Here is a 13155-nt window from a genome sequence, read left to right as displayed (position 1 = left end):
CTCTGCTGTCGCAAGAGTAGTCTGTGGAGTGTTAAGCGTGTCTAACCATTCATTCAAAAGTTGCGCAGTTAAACCTTGCCACAAGATATTTCCAGCCTGCACCATCGGAGTTCGTGATGTATTTGCACTCAGTACCTGTGGAGTCAGTAGACCCAAGCCTGCTTGTCTCATGGTTTCTAATGGAACCCCAATCGGACTGAAGTCCAATAAGGATCTAGATCTCTTGGCTGTCTGTTCTCCCAGTGTCATCACCTGGGAGCTTCCTGTGAACCCTCCTCTTATCCCCTCTTGAGTCATTATTCTTTGGTCACATACACTATGCTTCACCTGCGCATACAGCGGTACTGGTGGACCAACGGTAATTGGCAAAGATATAGCAGCTGGTGTCTGTCCCTTTCCCAATCCTGGTGGAGCATTAAGTCCCAGACCCTGATTCATTACAGGTGCTGCAACTGACTGTGGTCCTGTGACCGAGGTGTAATTCGGAACCACCTGTTCCTGCGGCTGGGGCAGCAGTTGTGGAGTTGGCTCAATCTGCACTAACTTTGATCTTGTGTATACTGGGTCAGGCGGCACCATTAAATTTGTAGTCTCTAACACTGGGACATCAGGGTAGAGCCTTTGAATCGGTGGTGGCTGCAACTGTATCTGCGTCTCGGGTGCAGTGGATACACTAGCACCATTCTGTATCGAAGCTGATGTGGTAACATTATTTGCCTGCACGGTATTCGTGGTCCCCTGGTTCTGCGTCGAATTTACAGGGTCTGCACTAGTACTCGGTCTGTTGCCATTTATGGCATATGGTGGTGGTCGATCATGTAACAACTGATTAAGAAACTCATCGTCATCTGAATCATCTGCATCTGTCCAAGAATTTTGAGTCTCCTTTGTCTTGCTAGAGCCCTTTTCTGTTTTACAAGTGGCCTTTATCCCCTGTGTTTCGGCTTCTTGAGTTATTGCCGGAAACATCCAAACTCCCTCTATTATTTACCTTCTCCACATCCTGGTCTCACTATCCCATCTAGCCTCCGCTAGAGTCTTTTCTGCTTTTCTCATTCTTCTGCTGCCTTTGTCGTATGGCCATTAATTCCCAAATCGCAAACGACTCAAACTGAGCTGGTCTCAGAGGCAGCTTTTGCTCATTTAATGCTCTCTGCAAGTTCTCTATAACCCCTATGTTAAAGGTTCCATTCTCTGGAAACGCCAAACACCCATCTTTCTCTGTTAGTTTGCGCCATTGCTTTAGCCAAAGACATGGCGCGACTCCCTTCTCCTCCATTACGGTATAAGCCAGAGTATCCTCTGGCAGTGTAGGCTCCCCCACACTTGCTATAATGTACACATCTCCCCTCAAAGCGCGGTTTTGAGCCTTTCTTTTATTTTGTTTAGAAACTAATCAGTAAGTGACTTTATTTCCCAGAACACTCTTCGCCTACCTTCTCAACCAATTGCCTCTCACAGACGGCTGCTAATGCGTGTGCGACCCTTCTTACTAGCAGACCTATCCCAGCACGGTTCCAATCGCACTCACACACACTGCGGCTGACAAAGTCTTGGGGCTTGTCCTCCTCACTCTGGATCCACACAAAAACTAATGCAATATAGTGCGAACACCCTAACAACAAACTCAAATTTGCTGGTTTACTACAGGAAGGGTAACACAATCGCTTCAGAACTTTACAGAGATTTCACTTAAAGCCTCGGCCGCTACTCTCTCCTTCTCAGATCCCGCACTCGCAAGCAGAATTCGACCTGCAAATTCTACTCTCGACTTGTCAATGGTTCGTCCTAGTGCATGTTAGAACTTGCCAAATCTCCATTGAAGGTTTCATTCACACATTTCGACTCAAACTCGACTCGTCAACCACGCCCGATTGACCTACTAAACCGCACAAATTACAACATAAACCAAGTGTCTCATACACTTATCAATATACTCCGGAGTCTTAGACCACGCCGGGTCCGTACATCACCAAATACCACGTGGGCAATTTTTTTTTTAGCACAAAGCGCCACACTCACATGAAGTTTGCCGACTTCCCTACTCTCATACTGCGGAGTACGCCCACTCCTACTAAAACATTAAATGGACTAAAAATCCTCACAGACTTCACAATTCACCTGTGATATGCATAAGCTGCACTCATACCATCACTAGAAAGCCGAGAACATACCCAACTCACTTCGGCAACCTCTGAGATTCCGGGAAAATCATTTGGGACTTAGGGGCACATCATACTTCCAGTTTGCATTATTTCAAAAACAATTCTAAAACAGTGGTCCCTCGCCCTAGGGCCCCAAAGGGCCTAAACCGTCCTCTGCTACCAGAACTGCTAACGCGTCCCTTCCTAGATCATTTTTACTTAGTCTCGGACGCGTTTTAGGCCAATTCATCTTTTGACCCTGATTGAAGACACCTTAGGACGAGACAATTAATCAGCATAGCAATCAACAGATCAATAACGTCATCAATATTCACCAAAACAAATCGATAAGACATTTATGGGAGCGAAACATACCATGACCTTTCAGTCATGAATAACCACACGAAATTTATGCAAGTTATGACATTTATTCCCTATTGGTTACAATCTACTAGCAAGTTTATTAGTCTCAAAACCATAAAACACATCAACACTGTTATAATATGGCAACTCGAATAAGATTTCATCAAAGCAAAGATCATAAACATTAGGACAAAGCACGACGTCAACATGGATTAATCTTAACATAGTATCATTAGTGCATTATTCAACAAAGCATTGATTCAGTCATTTGTCTATTTGCGTCCGCTTTAGTGAACTCCTTAACTAACCTTGAATTAGCATTAGCATGTTGGGCTTCATGCAAAACAATTTGGCAACACCAATTTGGAAAACATCTAACTATGGTCTCTTTCAAAAGAAGCAATTGGTACCTAGAAAGGAAAGGCAAACGGACAATTACAATTTCATCATCATATAGTTACCCTCCGTAATGGGTCAGCATACAGAGTCAGTCTTCGTCCTCAGGACATCAGTTGATTCGCCATCGGGCAGAAAACTCAGCAAAATTCAGCAAGATCGGGCAATAAGGAATACCTCCCTCATAAGGAGGAAAAGTATAGAACGGGCAAGGCGAGGGTGAGGATGGTGTGAAGAGTCAAACAGCAAAAGTCTTTAAGCAGAGTAACAAAGTGGCTGGGTGATAGCAAAAAGGCACGTAATGGCTGATTTTCCCTTGTGTCAAAGGGTTATATCCTTCTCGTCGTACAATCCCTAACCTCCAATTGGGCAAGTTTTGGTGCATCATTTTCTCCAACCAATGGTCAGGTAATCACCTCATTAAGATTGTCACTTTAGAACAGTTCTCACGTAGTTTATTGGCTCCAGTAATTTGACGTTTCCAACGGGTAGAATGTCAGGTACAAGTTTTTACTCTCCCAGACTCAGTCAGTAGTTACATTGTCTTTACCAGTTCAGGCGACCTTGTACCTGTTGCAAGTTTACACTGTTGCATTTGGCAAGAATGTCTCCTTGAGCAAGTCGGGTCTCATGAGAAAGAATTTTCTACGGTTACACCCATCTTCTAGCTTCTGGAAAAGTACGGCTACATGTCCTTCAGCAAGTCAGCACATTGCACGATAGGAAAACACATTTAATATGAGACCAGCAGCTAAACCCCGACTCATGCTAACTTAAAGCCTAATGATTAATTCAGCAAAACCTTAACATATAACTCTAAATGTTAACCAAAAATCATACATTAATACATTAATAACTCATTATTAGTCAACTTCATTAATTATCGTATACATTGGTGGCCACTCCCGGTGGGCACATTTCAAACACACGTTTAGTAAAACACAGCAATATCATTTCTACGCGGCATCATTAGGCATCAATTTGCAAACATTTTATGATAATTTTGATTATAATAACTACACTCCAACAGGAGCACACATCTCAACTGGCTTGCAGCTGGCCTTCATGGTCACCCCTAGCACAGAGGCACTTACAGCAAAGAGGGCAGTGTCTCATAAGAAAAAGATCTCTTTAATTTCATGGGCCATTGCAGGTATAAATAAAATTGCACTGCAAAGCAAAAAACAATAAGGGCCAGACTTACTAGGCCCTTGCGCCCCTTAGCGCCACATTTGCTGTAAAATGTTTGCTGCAAATGTCACGCTAATGGGCCACTACCATTGCGCCATATTTACAAGGTGGCACAAACTAGGTTTTTTAACATCTGCTTAAAGCAGGCGTTAAAATGAAGTTCCCATTGATTTCAATGGGCCTCTTAACACTATACTGGGTTAGCGTCATTTTTAGGTGGTATGTTGGATGCATGGAACTGTGGCGAGGGCGAGGTCAGCAGAGCGGAGGAGACGAGTGGGTGCGTGGAAGTGCACTCGTTCGTTGAGGTAGGCTGGTCCAGTGTTGTGGAAGGATTTGTGAGCGTGGATGAGGACTTTGAAGGTGATCCTTTTTCTGATGGCCAGCCAGTGGAGGGATCTGAGGTGAGCGGAGATGTGTTTGTGGCGTGGGAGGGTGAGGATGCACCATGGTGCACTTTATTGTAAATACAGCACTACCTTTGCGGTGTTAGGGGCCGCAAGGGGGCTACATGAAAAGTGGTGCATCACTAGTGATGCGCGACTTTCTTGTAAATATGGCCCCTAAGCTTTGTGGGCCCTGATCAATCAGCTAGAGTATGGCCCGGTTTGAGCTGCAGGTAGTAATGTCCCTCAACAACTGTGGTTGATGCATATTGGGTCACTATACCATAGCAATGAACTGACGCTGCAGCTCTTTATCACCCAAGCCACCCAGCACTGTTTAACTCCTAAGCCACCATAGCGGTACATCTAAAGTCAATAAGAGACTCTGGGGCACCTGGATCAAATGGTGTTCCTGCCTCAACATAAAAGCAAGATCTGGAGTTATGGAGTAACGTACTCAGTCATCTATTCAACTACTGTCTTTGGGAGAACAGTATACCATAGTCCTGGTGAGGGTCAATTTTATATCCGATCCACAAAAAAAGGCCCTTGTGCGGCCCAGACAGTTATCGTTTAATCACTTTATTAGACGTTGAGGCAAAGATATTTGCTGGAATTCTCTTGCAGGAACTGGAAAAACGGGCAGAGAAGAAGGAAGTTTTTCATGTAATCAAACAGGCTTCCGGCCCAGCTCGAGTATAATGGACAACCTAGTGGCGTTCAGTGTATATCGAAACACACTCAGAAAAAGCAACTCCTTTACAGATGTTTCATTGACTTCTCAAAAGCCTTTGACCACATTGACAGGAATTTGCTGCGGTGCAAATTAGCCTCATGGAACATTCCAGCCAACCTCCTGTGGGCAATACAGTTATTGTACTCTTAAACCCAGGCAAAGGTTAGCTTGGGCGCAAACAAGGGCCTATTCACAGCTTTTCCAACAGGACAAGGCTTAAAACAGGTCTGCGTCCTCGCCCCCACATTATTCAACCTGTTCATCTCAGACTTGAGCCCAGCTCTGGATGAGGCGCATTCACACACCCCAAAGCTAGGACAGCACTTGATGATGTCACTCCAGTATGCAGATCACATTGTTCTTATTAATCTAACTCCAGTGGCTTTGCAAAGCTTGCTTAATACTCTGGCCTCAGATTGCGTAATAAATCTGATGACAGTTAATTTATGGAAAACTATAATAGTTATTTTTGGGAATGGCAGCAAAAAGGAGGGCAAATGGCACCTGGGCATCTAGTAGAAAGGCACCCCGTTACACATATCTGGAGGACTGGCTACAAGAGCGGCACTCGCCCAAGCTCCACCTAAACACCATGAAACCGCAATTGGCTTAATTGATTGTGGCTTTTCACAAATTACACAGTATATTCTGTACGCCAACCTGGAAACCAACTCTAACAGCAATTAAGTCAAAACTGATTCCAACGCTGTCTTACGGATCAGTGGCTTTCCCGGGACAAATTAGCTCATTCCTTAACAATGCCCAGAGTAAAGTCTATTGCCTAGTATTTCATCTCCCATAACGCACGCCACCTGTGCAACCCTGATTAGAATTTGGGCTCCTTGAGAAAGGCCTAGCACAATAATGTGCCCTCCTAAAATACTTGTCAACTGCTTGAGTGGGCCCACCAAACACTTTGAAAGCATTAATTTGGAAGGAGATTCAGGACTACAGCTAATCAAATTACTGGGCCAGGGTGAAAAGTGTAGCTTTACAAGCAGTGACCTCGCAACAGCTGTGGGAAGCACATCTATCACAGCATACTTTCAAACTTGCGGTGAACAAACAGGCAAGGCTGCTTTCCTGGTTGCAGAACAAGGAACGTTACCATAAACATAGACATTCATGGTGTTGGTATGCTGGGGCCCCAGAGAAGAATTGCTTTTCCCTGGTTCTGGGTTCAGCAACCACCAGAGCTCGTGTGGGACACCATCACCAATCTCACTTCTGGAGGTCGACTGAACCTTTGGACTTGGCGAAGAGAGTAGTAGTCAGAATCATTTAATCACAAATAAATGACATTATACAATACAGACCATAAACAATTTAAACCCTAAATTAAACTCCAAACCGAATAAAGTTTCAAAGCTTTATTACAATCTCAAAATCAATGTTACATATATGGTGTCAAGACTAAGTTAAAAACATACATGAAAACCATACACTGATCAAAACATTTGAAAAGATTTAGGGGGTCATTATGACCCCAGGGGTTAGAACTAAGGTGGCGGTACTACCACCAACAGGCTGGCGGTACATCCCGCCACATTATGACATTGGCGGGTTGGCTGCAGCCAACCTGCCAATTTACCATTCATACCGCTGTGGCGGTAGCGGGCGCCAGACCGGAGATAACAATCTCCAGCCCGGCGACTGTAATAGTACCGGCGGTGGCATTTTGAGCCAGCCTACTGCTGTGGTTTTCGTGGCGTTAGCAACGTCATGACAACCTTGGCGGTAGGCCCTACCAATGACAGGGAATTCCTTCCCTGTCACTGGTAGGAGGCTCACCCACCCCCCAAACACTCCCCAGACGCCCCCACCCACCCTCCATCCAAGCTCTCCCCCTTTCGATCCCCCACCCCCATACACGCACACACTCGCAGTCACACACCACACATAACCTACTCATTCACACTGGCATACACACATTCATTAACGCATACATCGATTCATGCTCACACACATCTGTAGACACATTCACACTGACATGCAGAGATGCATTCACATTTCCATTCTTACACGCATTCACACACATGCATACACCCATGCAAACGACACTACACACACAGACGCATTCATGCACACACTCACACATTCATGTACACTACCCCCCCCACACACACACACAAAACACCCTCCACCCCCCTCTCCTGTCGGAAGCCCAACTTACCTGCATCTAGGTGGTCTTCTGTCAGGGAACGGGACAGGGTGCTGCTACCCCCAGCCGCGCCTGCCAGCAGAACACCGCCAGGCCGTATCACATGTCATGATACGGATGGAGGAGGTCTACTGGTGTGGCGGTGCTGGTTGTAGCAGCGCCACCTTACCACCATCTGCCAGTATGGCCATGGCCGGATTTCCGCCCTTCTTGTGGCAGAAGTCCAGCTGTGGTCATAATCTGGAAAACGAATGGTAGCCGCGGTGACGGTCTTTTGGCGGCAGTCACCTCCGGGGTAGGCGGTTTATACCGCCAATGTCATTATGTGGGCCTTAGTCTACTAAACATCAATACTAATAGGCACACCAAAAGAATAATGTATATTAACAACAATACAATATGCACTTTTTGTCAGAATCCAAAGCAGACGATGGTAACATCAGTTAGTGATCAAAATATAGTTTAACATTCAATTACAGATTTCAGGTTTCAGAGCTGGGCCACTCCTAACAGTAACACAATTTTGGACTTGCATGTTTGAGAACGGGCTAACACATGCGGGCAAAAGAAAAAATAAAAGAAAGACAAAAATAATTTTTAAAAACATCTAACTAAGACAACTCACTACAAAAATATGCTGGTGTAAGTACCTAACTGAAAAGGGAAACAAGAAGCCACATTTAGTTATTCTTCTCCTCACGGGACAACAGATAGTAGTAGTTCATCAAGCAGGAGGGTCACTTTCTTCCAGCATCAGTTGACAGCAGCATCAGAACAGTGCAGAACATGTACTGCACACACAGTTCAGAATTAGTTGGCCATATTAGTACTGAAACACATAACTGAATAGGGTAGTTAAGACTATGATGAGGAAACTCATCAGGGAACTTAAGGAAACAGATTGTGACAGCAGACGCAAACTGGGTTCTGGACAGCTTCGAGGCAGAAAAAGAACTAACTTCAAGTTTCAAAGTCTCTCACTAATTAGAAGCATGTATGATCCATTCATTTGTCTTTCCGGTGGACGCACTTCAGATGTCGATTTCAGCCTCCAATCACTGCAGATTGCACCATCGAATTCTGTTACTTTTAAGAATCTTCTCAGCAAAAGTAGATTGTCATCTATATAATTTCACACATTTCTAACAAAATATTATATTCTCTAGATATTTGTTACTTAAGATCCTTTCTCACGGCACACAATAAAATCAACCAATACATTTCACATGAAAACATAAAATGACAGCTAGAACAAATATTGTCACATTGTTATTTCTAAAACATGCCTCTTGCCTACAACACAATAGGACATTCAACATTCATATTAGCAGCCTAGGGAAAGAATTCAGGTCAGAGGGGACAGAACAAAGAAGTGATTTTCCATTACTGTAGCAAAATGAATCTTTCCAGGCCTAGTCAAGCTAAGAAGCCTTAATACACATTAATACATTTCATACATTAATAAACATATTCCACACCTTAAAATTCATATATGGAAAAGCAAATTATTTAATTGCAAATATTATTCAAAACAGGTTAGAACTCTTTGAACTTGCATTTATTTGTCTGCACATATGTAACCCATATTAGTGAAATCATTTATTCAAATATAAGTGTGATAAATTCATATGTATTTAAAACTTCAATTCTTAATCAACATTTTAGTAAAACATTCCTCAACATTAGCCCATTTTGGTACTTTCATTTAATAATTTCTCATGTTAAAACGTGGTGCACAATACGAATGGTGGCCACTTGGTTCACCATAATTCAAATGTGCACATTTTACTACTCATGTTATTTTCTTTATTAGGCCTTTAAATACAGGTTAATAAACCACCATATGCTACCTTCCCTGCCACTGATATATTAATAAAACTTGGGCCCATATTTATACTTTTTCACGTAAAACTGCACTAACGCAGTCCTACGTGCAAAAGTTTACCGCCAGATAGCACCGCTCCAAGATGCTGGCCGGGCGTCCTATTTATGGAATGGCGTAATAAGGCGCAAAGGTTGGGCTAATGACAAGGAAAATGGCGTTAGCCGGGTGGGAGTGGCGGTAGGGGGGAAGGGAGTTTTGCACCTAAAATTGACGTTAGGCTGATTAGAGTAAAAAATGATGACTCTAACCAGCCCAGCGTAATTTCTTGACGCAAAACCTACCATACCCTATGACTCCTGTCTTATAAAAGACAGGAGTTTTGCCCACCACCCCAATGGCCAGCACAGGGGACAAGGATCCCCTGGGCATGGCCATTACACCCAGTTACATGTAGGGGGCCCATTTCAGGGCCCCCAAAAGCATTTAAAAAATAATGCAAAATACTTACCTTTACTTACCTATACTTAACGTGGATGAGGTCCCCATCCTCCGCTCTCCCTCTGGTGTGGGTGGGGGTGTCCCTCGGGCCCAGAGAGGGCACCTGTGGACTTATTCCATTGTGTTCCACCATGAAAATGGGGTCACAGGTCCCCTAACGCCTGCCCTAACCAGGTGTTAAATAATGGCGCTAAGCAAGCTTAGCACCATTATTAAGGCCCGCCTCCCTCTCATGCACCATTTTTACACAGGAGGATAAATAAGGCACCTGGGCCTTAGGTCATTTTTTGCCCCGGAACGCCTACCTTGCTTCTCATTGACGCAAGGTAGTTTCCCACTAGCAAAAAATGACTTTAACTCCATAACTTTGGTGCTAGACGGGTGTAGCTCCAAAGTATAAATATGGAGTTAGGTTTGCGCTGAATTAGTGAAAAACAAAACAATGCTAATTCAGTGTAAAGCTAGTATAAATCTGGGCCTTGATCTCTCACAGTCCCTCTTCTGACGGCAATCAATGCCATCGCAAAATGACTATTCTCATTTACAATGAGACAAAATAAAACCTTGTAGTTTGATAATGCCTAGATCTAGGATTGTGATTCTCTTCCACGTCTGATAATATCTGTCTCTCATAATCTCCATTTCCATTTCTTCCTTCCTCTGTTTATTCTTTACTCTTTGTTTTCTCCAGAAATTGTAAGATTTTTAAAATCCAAGTGCACAAATTATGCACACTATCACAATCAATAAAGGTTTCAGGATCATTCTCACAAAACCATTTCCCAAGTTTCCAAACCAAGATCCTACTTTTGAGAATCCTTCAACTATTGTCTCCCAAACTCTCTTTTAGGTTCTTTAAGTCATTTTTAAGAGTTGTCAAATTAGATAAGTATCTGCTTATCTCTTTGCTGTTATTGGGTATTTAAGTGCAGCTGTGTTGTGACTTTAAAACTCGGCAGACTTCACCCTCTTTTGCTAAAAGGATGTCTAACACAAGACGATTCTGAAGAATCATAGACTTGCCGCAACCATTTCCATATCCCTTAGGAGCATTACACCTGAAAAATCAGTTGACATCTTAACCACTATTGTTGATAACATCCTTATCTTTATGTTATTTAAGATCACACCCACTGATGGTATGAAAGCACCAAAAATATATCCTGTAATTTCTGAACCACTTGATCCTATTTTAAATCTTATTTTAGGTTTCTCAGTCTCAATTGGATTTTCATTGTCGTCCACTTGGTAAATTTTCAGAAAAAACACTCCCAAATAGCATGTACCAACCAGCCTGTCGGCAATTTGTAATAAGCGTTTTTACCAGGGATGTAATAGACACCAGGTACAGCAGGTCTTGTCCATTTAGCATAAAATCCCATGAACTCTTGACCAGTAACACGTCTGCATTCACTCATTCAAACCTATTGTCAACTTTTGATTCCAGCCTAAATATACAAAGCTTTCCTACATCTTGCCAATCTAAAGCTAGGCGTCCTTGTAGATCAGGTGTGTTGTGAACTGATTTCTTCTTGCTAACAGTACCCTTATCTACCTTTTCCTTATTTGCCATTCTTCTATCATCTACGTGGTTAATGAATTTCTTTTCCACCTGTGTAAGAAGACATATTAAGTTATTCCAGTGGGCATATGCTGTGCCAAAAGTCAGTGTAGACTCAAAGAATCTTCCTAATATCTATGTTCCTAGCCTTTGCAATGCTGCTCAAATGCTGATTAATGGGAACAAAAGAGAAACCTAAGTCATAATTAGAATAAAAGTACTAAATGTACTCCTGATTGTACAAACGTGTCAATAGCGACTGCAACTAATCTCACATGTTAGTGGTAAGCTGTGATATGTGATTCCTTCTTCTACTGACAAAGGAATTTGTGTACACACATAACGATCACACACATTCACTGTGTCCACATACTTATACAGCAAACTGTAATATACATTGGGAGATAAATCTCCCTTTGTGTCATCTAAATGAAGCAATGCTGATCTTTATAGAAGAAGGGGGTTGGGAGCACACTGCCTAACATCCCAGCACAGTTTTCACCCTTTTGCATCCTGGTAAATGCAGTTCACAGTTAGCGCTTACTTGAAAGTTATCTGTAGTTTTTCACCAAAGTTGATGCAGACATTGTTGTATATCTTTAGACACATGTTTTGGGGTTTAACCCTTCACCAGTAGAGAGTAGAGAACAAAGAAAATTAATCTGGGGTTGCTGGAAATGCTGCCAAAATCCTCTCAGGTCAAGTACCACTCACAAGCACACAGGTGCAGCTCCAAAGCGCGTCAGCTCACTGGCTCAAGGGAGCCTTTTAAACAGGAAGGGGGTTGGGAGCACACTGCCTCACATACCAGCACAGTTCACCCCTTTGCATTCTGGTAAATGCAGTTCACAGTTAGCGCTTACTTGAAAGTTATCCGTAGTTTTTCACCAAAGTTGGTGCAGACATTGCTGTAAATCTCTAGACACGTGTTTCTGGGTTTCCAGCAACCCCACAGACAAAGCTGCTCTCTGCTGATGAAGGGCTAAAGCCAGAAACATGTGTCCAGGGATATACAGCACTAGCTGCACCCACTAAGGTGAAAAACTACAGACTACTTTATGGAGTAAAAACTAATTTGTACTGCACTTACCATGATGCAAATATGCTGCCTGCATTCTGGAGTGTGAGGCAGGGTGCTCCCATCTGTTTACGGTTTAAGAAGGATCCCTTGAGCCAGTGAGTTGACAAGTTCTGGTTGAAGCACCTGCGTGCCAGTGAGAGGTACAGAAACCTGAGAGGACTTTTGACAGCATTTCCAGTAACCCCACAGACAAAGCTGCTCTCTGCTGATGAAGGGCTACACCCAGAAACACGTGTCCAGTAGGTGGGGCTACTACTGTCCCCGTGGACTGTTTGGCAGAGGTGTTGGGCTGGGTTTTGTTACCTGGGCCATATGGGCAGGACGGGGTGGAGGGAGAGGGAAGAGGTCAAGTTGGGCAAAGAAAAGCTTTTTAGGGATGGTGGGGCAGGAGGAGAGAAGAGGGATGGTAGTGGAGGCTGAGAATGTGGTTGCAGAAGGTTTATGTCTGCTGGATGTGGGTGTAGGTGCATGGGCTGTATGCTGATGTGAAGTGGATAGCTGTTGGGTGTGTGAGTGCTTGCTTTTGTGTTCTTTATGATGGAGGGACAGACAGGGTGGGAGAGGACAGAGGGGACCCGTGCATGGCTGTTGTGGAGGTGTCTGCTAGTGAGGTGTGTGTGCTGCTTGGTGTGGTGATGCTGGTGGTGGATGTTGATGCAGTGCATGCAGGTGTGAGTGTGGACGTAACTGGGAGGTAGATGGAGAAGGAGGAGGAGGAGGGGGATACAGTAGAGGCAGTGGATGTTGTTGTGTCTGCAACAGTGTTGTGTTTGTGTGAGTGCTTGTGGGATGAAGTGTGGTGCTTCTGTTTGC

Source organism: Pleurodeles waltl, chromosome 7, assembly GCF_031143425.1.
Source record: "Pleurodeles waltl isolate 20211129_DDA chromosome 7, aPleWal1.hap1.20221129, whole genome shotgun sequence".
Lineage (NCBI taxonomy): Eukaryota > Metazoa > Chordata > Amphibia > Caudata > Salamandridae > Pleurodeles > Pleurodeles waltl.
The sequence above is the reverse complement of the archived record's forward strand: the minus strand, read 5'-3'. Positions refer to the sequence as shown.